Source organism: Entelurus aequoreus, linkage group LG24 (assembly GCF_033978785.1).
Source record: "Entelurus aequoreus isolate RoL-2023_Sb linkage group LG24, RoL_Eaeq_v1.1, whole genome shotgun sequence".
Classification (NCBI taxonomy): Eukaryota; Metazoa; Chordata; class Actinopteri; order Syngnathiformes; family Syngnathidae; genus Entelurus; species Entelurus aequoreus.
In genome coordinates, this window is record NC_084754.1 from 5,813,036 (window position 1) to 5,823,547 (window position 10,512).

Genomic DNA, 10,512 nt, shown 5'->3' on the forward strand with positions numbered 1-10,512 from the left:
ATGTCGCTTACGTGGAGTGATTTCTCCAGATTCTCTGAACCTTTTGATGATATTATGGAGCGTAGATGTTGAAATCCCTACATTTCTTGCAATTGCACTTTGAGATACGTTGTTCTTAAACTGTTTGACTATCTGCTCACGCAGTTGTGGACAAAGTGGTGTACCTCACCCCATCCTTTCTTGTGAAAGACTGAGCGTTTTTTGGGAAGCTGTTTTTATACCCAATCATGGCACCCACCTGTTCCCAATTAGCCTGCACACCTGTGGGATGTTCCAAATAAGTGTTTGATGAGCATTCCTCAACTTTATCAGTATTTATTGCCACCTTTCCCAACTTCTTTGTCACGTGTTGCTGGCATCAAATTCTAAAGTGAATGATTATTTGAAAAAAAAAAAAAAGTTTATCAGTTTGAACATCAAATATGTTGTCTTTGTAGCATATTCAACTCAATATGGATTGAAAATGATTTGCAAATCATTGTATTCCGTTTATATTTACATCTAACACAATTTCCCAACTCATATGGAAACGGGGTTTGTAAAAGTAGCAATAGATTTGGTAAAAATGTGAAATTTACTGTGGTTTTTACAGCATTTTTCTCTAAATGAAAAAAAACAGTACTTTTTTTTTTTACTGTAATGAACTGTGGTGCCGTTTTGGCATTTACAGTAATACACCGAAAAATCTAGTTGTTGATTTGCGGGAAAGAATAATAATTATAATAACAAACTGGCAAAAAATGTAACTGTAATATTGCAGGTTTTTATTTACAGTAAAAAAAACAAATGTCAATTTTAGAGCAAAAAAAAACATGTTTTTTTGCCATAAAAACAGCAGTACTGTTTTTCCATTTACAATAATATACAGTAAATTTTGAGGTGAAATTATTGCAACTTACCATATTTTTTTATACATTTTAGTTTTAAAAAAATCTACTTATAAAATGCATTTAAAAAATGCTGTACTAATAGTATTCACTGTTAGAAGCGGCCTTCTGGGGCCAAACATAACTGCAATGTGGCCCTCAGTGAAAATGACTTTGACACCTCCCCTTTAAATGGTGACGCTGTGTTCACCTTTGGCCTGTGCCCCTCCCACTTACCAAACATGTTATTGTGTGGTGTGGCGTGGGGAGTAGCCAGAGGGAAGAAGAACAGGGAGAAGATGGCACTCACTGTGCAAGTGTGTGTGCGAGAAAGCCATCCTCCTTATGTCAAATATATGAACGTGGAAATTTCCCTGGCTGCTCTGAAACGGCTTTTACTTTGTTGTTTATTCTTGTTATTGTTAGGTTTTATTTTTACTTCTTTCTTAACCGTTAAATGTGTACTATACTTGCAGGATCTGAAGAACAGGTAAATATGAATCCTCATCAAAAACAAAGTCAACATTTATCATTGCATTGTCAGTCCAGTGATTTTTAATACTCATTATGTATCGTATTGTGTTTGTTTTTACAAGAGTAGACACCATCATGGCAGACTATCCCTCCCAGGTAACAGCAGAGACCAACTAGCGTGATCAATCAGGAGCATGATGGCTCAAATAGTGAGTGGAATTTTACATTTTTTAAGTATTTTATTGATATTTCTGCGTTTTAACCTTGTTTCTTGACAAGGTCCTAACATGCAGGACCTTACTGCTCTACTATCATGAATGATATTTCACTTTTCAAAAGTTTAGAGGTTGGAATGAAGTTTGACAAGTGTCTGTATTAATTATTTTAATTATGTGTAATTATTTTAATTAGTAATTTGCAGCAGCATGTTTATTTGTATAGTCGTATAGGATCATTTCAAACTTGCACCCTATTATGCGTCTTAGTCAAATGCAAGCTAGTTTTACTCCCTTTGTGCTGTTTGCCACCACACTAACTATGGAGTGCCAAAAGTACAAATTCAATCACACTTATATAGCTTTTATAGTTCTAATATTTAGCCCACTTTTTTCCACATTTGAGTTAAATGGTGTGGATAAATGTTAAATCTAAAAAAAATAACTGAAATGGTCAATCTAAATGTTAAATATAAATCTTAAATGTAACTATTAAATCCAAATGTTAAATCTAAATATTAAATACAACTGTTAAATTTAAATGTTCAATAGAAAAGTTAAATAGAAATATTAAGTATAAATCTAAATGTTAAGTGTTATGAGTGTGTAGTCATCATTAGTCATGAGTTTGAATCCGGTGGTTGCGGATATGTCCCTATATTGAAAATAAGTCATATATTGAAAATAAGTCAGCTCAAAAAGTGTTGTTAAATTTACATTGGGCCCTCCTTGAGGAACTGTTAGATAATATTACTGTTTAAATGATGGAATTAGCACTTAAATGTTGACATTGAATTCAGTCTGATCACAATAGTCTCTCACACAAGGTTTGCGGTGAAATAAATCTAAATAATTTGATTTTCAAATGAAATATTATCTATAGCAGTGTTTTTCAACCACTGTGCCGTGGGAGATTATCTAATTTCACCTGTTTGGGTTAAAAATATTTTTTGCAAACCAGTAATTATAGTCTGAAAATGATGTGTTGTTGTTGAGTGTCGGTGCTGTCTAGAGCTCGGCAGAGTAACCGTGTAATACTCTTCCATATCAGTAGGTGGCAGCCGGTAGCTAATTGCTTTGTAGATGTCGGAAACAGCGGGAGGCAGCGTGCAGGTAAAAAAGGTGTCTAATGCTTCAACCGAAAATAAACAAAAGGTGAGTGCCTTTAAGAAAAGGCATTGAAGCTTAGGGAAGGCTATGCAGAACTAAACTAAAACTGAACTGGCTACAAAGTAAACAAAAACAGAATGCTGGACGACAGCAAAGACTTACTGTGGAGCAAAGACAATGTACATCCAAACATTGACATGACAATCAACAATGTCCCCACAAAGAAGGATAAAAACAACTGAAATATTCTTGATTTCTAAAATAAAGTAGACGCGGGAAATATCGCTCAAAGGAAGACATGAAACTGCTACAGGAAAATACAAAAAAAAAAGAGAATAAGCCACCAAAATAGGAGCGCAAGACAAGAACTAAAACGATACACACAGGAAAACAGCAAAAAACTCAAAATAAGTCAGGGTGTGATGTGACAGGCGGTGACAGTACACCTACTTTGAGACAAGAGCTATATTGATGCATGCTTGGTTATGGTTTAAAGTCATATCCAACAATTGCCACAACGACTTTTTACTGTCAACTGAGTTTAGTTTTTTAATGATTTCTGCTGGTGGTGTGCCTCTGGATTTTTTCAACACAAAAAATGTGCCTTGGCTCAAAAAAGGTTGAACAACACTGATCTATAGTCATACCTATACATGTTTTCGTGTGTGTGCTGTACTAAATACAGTTATAATAACAAATGTATTGTCAGTGGTGGGCCGTGCGTTTCCCACCTAGGCCTTCAGTGATGTCTGACTTCAATGACTACCTCTCAAAATATCATCCTTTATGTCCCTACATCAGTGTTTTTCAACCACACTAGTGTGCCGTGAGATAGGGTCTGGTGTGTCATGGGAGAATATGTAATTTCGCATATTTGGGTTAAAAATATTTTTTGCAAACCAGTAATGATAATCTGCAAATGTGCCGTTGCTGAGTGTCGGTGCTGTTTAGAGCTCGGCAGAGTAACCATGTTGTACTCTTCCATATCAGTAGGTGGCAGCAGGTAGCTAATTGCTTTGTAGATGTCGGGAAGATGGTTTGTTGTGATCACAATATGTAGACGACAGCGTGCAGGGAAAAAGGCATTTAATGCTTAAACCAAAAATAAACAAAAGGCGAGTGCCCCTAAGAAAAGGCATTGAAGCTTAGGGAAGGCTATGCAGAACGAAACTAAAATTAAACTGGTTGCAAAGTAAACAAAAACAGAATGCTGGACGACAGCAAAGACTTACAGCGTGTGGAGCAGACGGCGTCCACAAATTACATCCGAACATGACATGACAATCAACAATGTCCACACAAAGAAGGATAGCAACAACTTAAATAGTCTTGAGTGCTAAAACAAAACATACAGAAGACATGAAACTTAATAACAATAAGTTTCATGTACAGCATGGCAACATAAGCTAGCTGAATTCTGATTGGATCAAAACTCACTGGAAGGAGCACAATATGACATGAAGAGAATATGAATACTTTTAGATATTTAGGGAAAGTCAATTTCAAAATAATTGTATCTTTATATATGATCATGATTTCTAGTTATGTTAGGGCAGCAGAGAAGGCCTTGACGGCACACCACTGCGTATTGTCCAGTGTATTACATTTGACATTTATGTTGTAACGTGAAAATAAATATTCAATGCTGTCCGCTAGAGGGAGCCAGAGGTCATGTTTGAAAAGGTTGGATAATAGTGGGACAAATCCCACTCCTATTTTAACTACATTATTTCAATGTTAGCGAATGACAGAAAGGTAATAGCTGGTAAGTAGCTTCCATGAGTCTTCACATTACTACGACTTCTGTACTTCCACATTCAGGCTGATTGCTGCTCAGTGGCCTAGTGGTTAGAGTGTCCGCCCTGAGATCCGTAGGTCGTGAGTTCATCATACCAATGACTATAAAAATGGGAGCCATTACATCCCTGCTTGGCACTCAGCATCAAGGGTTGGAATTGGGGGTTAAATCACCAAAATGATTCCCGGGCGCAGCCACCGCTGCTGCTCACTGCTCCCCTCACCTCCCAGGGGGTGATGTGATGGGTCAAATGCAGAGAATAATCTCACCACACCTAGTGTGTGTCTGACAATCATTGGTACTTTAACTTTTTTTTTTTTTACTTTATTGCATACTTGCCAACCCTCCCGTTTTTAGCGGGAGAATCCCGGTATTCAGCGCCTCTCCCGACAACCTCCCGGCAGAGATTTTCTCCCGACAAACTCCCGGTATTCAGCCGGAGCTGGAGGCCACGCCCCCTCCAGCTCAATGCGGACCTGAGACTGAGTGGGGACAGCCTGTTCTCACGTCCGCTTTCCCACAATATAAACAGCTTGCCTGCCCAATGACGTCATAACATCTAGGGCTTTTAGAGAGTAGAGTGCACAACTGCGCACACACCAAGGAGACGAAGCAGAAGAACGAGGAAATTACAGACATGGAGACGCCGTCGACGAGCAAGATGAAGAAATACGCTTGCAAGTTCCAAAACGAATGGAAACAAGAATTTCAGTTCATCCAGGACAGTTCGAAGGGGAAGGTGTATGTTGCCTGTAAATTTTGTAGAACAGACTTCTCCATTGAACACAGTGGCCGAAATGATATACTCATCATGAACGGAGAAGTTAAACAGGGACAATGCTGCTATCTAGTGGATAGCCACCAGAACACTGAAATTCAAGTATTTATTTTATTTATAATGTATAATAAAATAAATATATATATATACATATATTTATATATATATATATATATAGCTAGAATTCACTGAAAGTCAAGTATTTCATATATATATATATATATATGAAATATATATGAAATATTCGAGTTGGTGAATTCTAGCTGTAAATAACCACGCCCCCAACCACGCCCCCCGCCCCCAGCCACACACCCCCACCCCCGACCAAGCCCCCCCCACCCCCTAACCCCCACCTCCCGATATTGGAGGTCTCAAGGTTGGCAAGTATGCTTTATTGTTGGAAGGGGACGGGGCTGATTGGTGACGGAATGTCAAAGGCGCAAAGCTGATTGGTCCACACGTCCGACGTCGGGTGGTTGTTAACAGGTGAATGTTCTAATCACCATACGGATCAAGGTGTGTCAAACAGCGCTCCACACTAGCAAACAGGAAGTGGAAAAAAAGGGAGTAAGGGACACTGACACTGACTAACACAAATAAATGAATATACAAAGTCACGGCAGGTCATGACAGTCGGACCGTGAAGGTGAAGGAACCTGAGCCAGAAAGCAAAGATCTCGACGAACCGTTCGATCCACATTCCTTCCCTAAAGTGCACTGGTTGGAAAATAAACAAACACACTTTGAGAACAACTATGAACTGTTGTGTCATTACTGAGTCCAGACGTGCTGTTGGACATTTGAAAACATTTGACCTTTGAACCAACCAGTAGAAACACACACGGACGCTACTCATTGGTCAAGTTAGGCTCGATCGGACGATTTTCTTGAAAAAGTACGCCATCCCCATGGCCGATTTAATGCCGATCACAAAAGCCGATCTCTTTTGGTTAGCACTGTATTTATTTTTAGTCTCCCGGCTGACAAGCCAGCAGCTAATTGTGTTTCTCCATATACAATGTGGAGCCACTACCCTAAGTTAATAATAACTATCACCTCCATTGCAGCAAATAAACTGCCTTTCTTAATATTTTAAGTATCATTTTCAAGTATTAGTGTCAGAATAATTGTATAGAAGTTATCACACAACTTTGGGTTACATTGAGTTCAGCTCGCCCGGCGAGAAGACCAAAGCTGTCTTTCATCTTAGTTAGGACTGCCTTCAGAGCGTGGTGGGAGACTGTACGAAGTCGCAGCCCAGACATTTCTCCTCATGAGCTAAATTGAATCCTGTCTCTGTTTCTTTGCTTCTTGTCTTAGACAAAAGCTGTCTTTCATCTTAGTTAGGACTGCCTTCAGAGCGTGGTGGGAGACTGTACGAAGTCGCAGCCCAGACGTTTCTCCTCATGAGCTAAATTGAATCCTGTCTCTGTTTGATTTCTTTGCTTCTTGTCTTAGACAAAAGCTGTCTTTCATCTTAGTTAGGACTGCCTTCAGAGCGTGGTGGGAGACTGTATGAAGTCGCAGCCCAGACGTTTCTCCTCATGAGCTAAATTGAATCCTGTCTCTGTTTGATTTCTTTGCTTCTTGTCTTAGACAAAAGCTGTCTTTCATCTTAGTTAGGACTGCCTTCAGAGCGTGGTGGGAGACTGTACGAAGTCGCAGCCCAGACATTTCTCCTCATGAGCTAAATTGAATCCTGTCTCTGTTTCTTTGCTTCTTGTCTTAGACAAAAGCTGTCTTTCATCTTAGTTAGGACTGCCTTCAGAGCGTGGTGGGAGACTGTACGAAGTCGCAGCCCAGACGTTTCTCCTCATGAGCTAAATTGAATCCTGTCTCTGTTTGATTTCTTTGCTTCTTGTCTTAGACAAAAGCTGTCTTTCATCTTAGTTAGGACTGCCTTCAGAGCGTGGTGGGAGACTGTATGAAGTCGCAGCCCAGACGTTTCTCCTCATGAGCTAAATTTGAATCCTGTCTCTGTTTGATTTCTTTGCTTCTTGTCTTGTCTAATAGATGTCATCGGTGTTTGAACCTAACAATTAGAACGAGGCTAAACATGTTACACGGCGAGAGCAAGCAGGAGCAGGAATGCTAATAGCCAAGCTAGCCGCTAAGCTATATTATCTTCACGTCCTTGGAAGGCGTTAGACTCATTCTGCTTCAATATGGTGCAGACTAGCAGTGCTAGGCAAAGTCTGCTACATGTTTCTGATGATTTCTTTCTTTAATTCCATGACTATCATCCACTTCTTCTCAGCACTGTCCTTCAGACTCACTTTCTTCATTCCCGTGCTTGGAAAAATGAAGTTATGTCGCTCTCTGGCTATAAACTAATGCCAGCGAATAAGACCAGATGTTTTGATTGGATCTTACAGGGTTCGCTAAGGAATTTGCTACACCAAATAATGGCTTGAGACTCTTATTTCAAGACACTCTAGAATTGAGGTACCACTGCAAATATAACGTTTTTTCGAGAGCTTTACAGGCGGAAAAGATTGTATCCCCATTACCTGCATTGTTAACCGCCTCTTGCTAGCAGTTTTTTTTAAACTATTTAGTATGCACAGAAAAGAGAAATACATGTGTTTTTGTCTCACATAATGATAGGCATTTTTAAAAAAAAGTGCAGTTACCCTGCAAATCACAGGTGTCAAACTCAAGGCCCGGGGGCCAGTTGTGGCCCGCCACTTCATTTTATTTGGCCCTCGGAAGCCTGGAAATAATATGTATCAAAGTACTGTAACTTTTCTTACTAAATGTATTCTTTCTTTCTATTTTGGGAGGGAAAAAATAATTTACTCCACGTAATCGCAAATTATGTTAACTTAAATATTGTCAAATTATGCAAAAATATATTATCAAACACTCAAACTATTTTTTAAATAGAAATAAATACTAATAATGATTATAAAGCAAGTTATACATCAAATGGTGCAATGTAAAAGTAGCAATAGATTTCATGGTAAAATTGTGAAATTTACTGTGGTTTTTACAGCATTTTTCTCCAAATGAAAAAAACAGTACTTTTTTTTTACTGTAATGAACTGTGGTGCTGTTTTGGCATTTACAGTAATACACAGAAAAATCTACAGTAGTTGATTTGCGGTAAAAAACAAAAAACAAAAAAAAACTGGCAGGTGCCAAAATTTAACTGTAAAATTGCAAGTTTTTTTATTTACAGTAAAAAAAAAACAAATGTAAATTTTACAGTAAAAAAACTAAATGTTTTTTTTTGCCATAAAAACAGCAGTAATGTTTTTCCATTTACGGTAATATACACTACATTTTGAGGTGAAATTATTGCCACTTACCAGTTTTTAGAAAATCTACTTATAAAATGCATTTAAAAAATGCTGTAATAATAGTATTCACTGTTAGAAGCGGCCTTCTGGGGCCAAACATAACTGCAATGTGGCCCTCAGTGTAAATGACTTTGACACCTCCCCTTTAAATGGTGACGCTGTGTTCACCTTTTTGCCTGTGCCCCTCCCACTTACCAAACATGTTATTGTGTGGTGTGGCGTGGGGAGTAGCCAGAGGGAAGAAGAACAGCGAGAAGATGGCACTCACTGTGCAAGTGTGTGTGCGAGAAAGCCATCCACCTTATGTCAAATATATGAACGTGGAAATTTCCCTGGCTGCTCTGAAACGGCTTTTACTTTGTTGTTTATTCTTGTTATTGTTAGGTTTTATTTTTACTTCTTTCTTAACCGTTAAATGTGTACTACAATTACAGGATCTGAAGAACAGGTAAATATGAATCCTCATCAAAAACAAAGTCAACATTTATCATTGCATTGTCAGTCCAGTGATTTTTAATACTCATTATGTATCGTATTGTGTTTGTTTTTACAAGAGTAGACACCATCATGGCAGACTATCCCTCCCAGGTTACAACAGAGATCAACTAGCGTGATCAATCAGGAGCATGATGGCTCAAATAGTGAGTGGAATTTTACATTTGTTTATGTATTTTATTGATATTTCTGCGTTTTAACCTTGTTTCTTGACAAGGTCCTAACATGCAGGACCTTACTGCTCTACTATCATGAATGATATTTCACTTTTCAAAAGTTTAGAGGTTGGAATTAAGTTTGACAAGTGTCTGTATTGATTATTTTAATTATGTGTAATTATTTTAATTAGTAATTTGCAGCAGCATGTTTATTTGTATAGTCGGGGCTAAGGATCATTTCAAACTTGCACCCTATTATGCGTCTTAATCAAATGCAAGGTAGTTTTACTCTCTTTGTGCTGTTTGCCACCACACTAACTATGGAGTGCCAAAAGTACAAATTCAATCACACTTATCTAGCTTTTATAGTTCAAATATTTAGCCCACTTTTTTCCACATTTGAGTTAAATGGTGTGGATAAATGTTAAATCTAAAAAAAATAACTGAAATGGTCAATCTAAATGTTAAGTATAAATCTTAAATCTAACTATTAAATCCAAATGTTAAATCTAAATATTAAATACAACTGTTAAATTTAAATGTTCAATAGAAATGTTAAATAGAAATACTAAGTATAAATCTAAATGTTAAGTGTTGTGGGTGTATAGTCATCATTAGTCATGAGTTTGAATCCGGTGGTGGCGGATATGTCCCTATATTGAAAATAAGTCGTATATTGAAAATAAGTCAGCTCAAAAAGTGTTGTTAAATTTACATTGGGCCCTCCTTGAGGAACTGTTAGATAACATTACTGTTTAAATGATGGAATTAGCACTTAAATGTTGACATTGAATTCAGTCTGATCACAATCCAAAACAAACACACACATTAATAATGCTCTGTTTGTTCTTCTATTTAGTGTTAGATGTGATTGATTGAGCCATTCTACCACTCTGTCCTGGATAGTTTCATTTATCGTTAACTTTCACTTTCCTCTGCAGAGCCACTTCATTTCCTGAGAAAAGGTGTGGCAAGCTGTGGTGAGGCTCGTGTGTGTTTTCCATTCAGAGACTTGGACCTGCTTGAATACAATTTTTTAAACCTTTCAACTGCTGTGATTATTGACCACTTCTCCAATACATCGTCCCAAGAACCAGAAAGGAAAGCTAAAGAACTCTCCTATTTACCTGGGAAAATCTGAAATATTCTCCCAGTTTTTCCACCAAAACTTATCGAAAGCCCACCCTCTCCAAAAGTGGCAACATTTATCTTTTGAAAATGTACAGTTAAGTATATATCCTAAAGTCCTCAGGGCTATTTTTTTCCCCCAGACACGGTCGAAAAGAAATTTCACAAAGATTAGATTCACCCGGCCA

The 10,512-nt window shown here is 37.9% G+C and overlaps 1 long non-coding RNA gene across 1 annotated transcript; it reads left to right on the top strand.

The window, feature by feature from the left end:
- Window positions 1-1,575: 1,575 nt before the first annotated feature.
- Window positions 1,576-10,241, top strand: LOC133641674 (uncharacterized). Its single transcript, XR_009824323.1, has 2 exons — window positions 1,576-9,184; window positions 10,138-10,241. It is a non-coding gene; the product is annotated as an uncharacterized LOC133641674 (long non-coding RNA).
- Window positions 10,242-10,512: the final 271 nt, after the last annotated feature.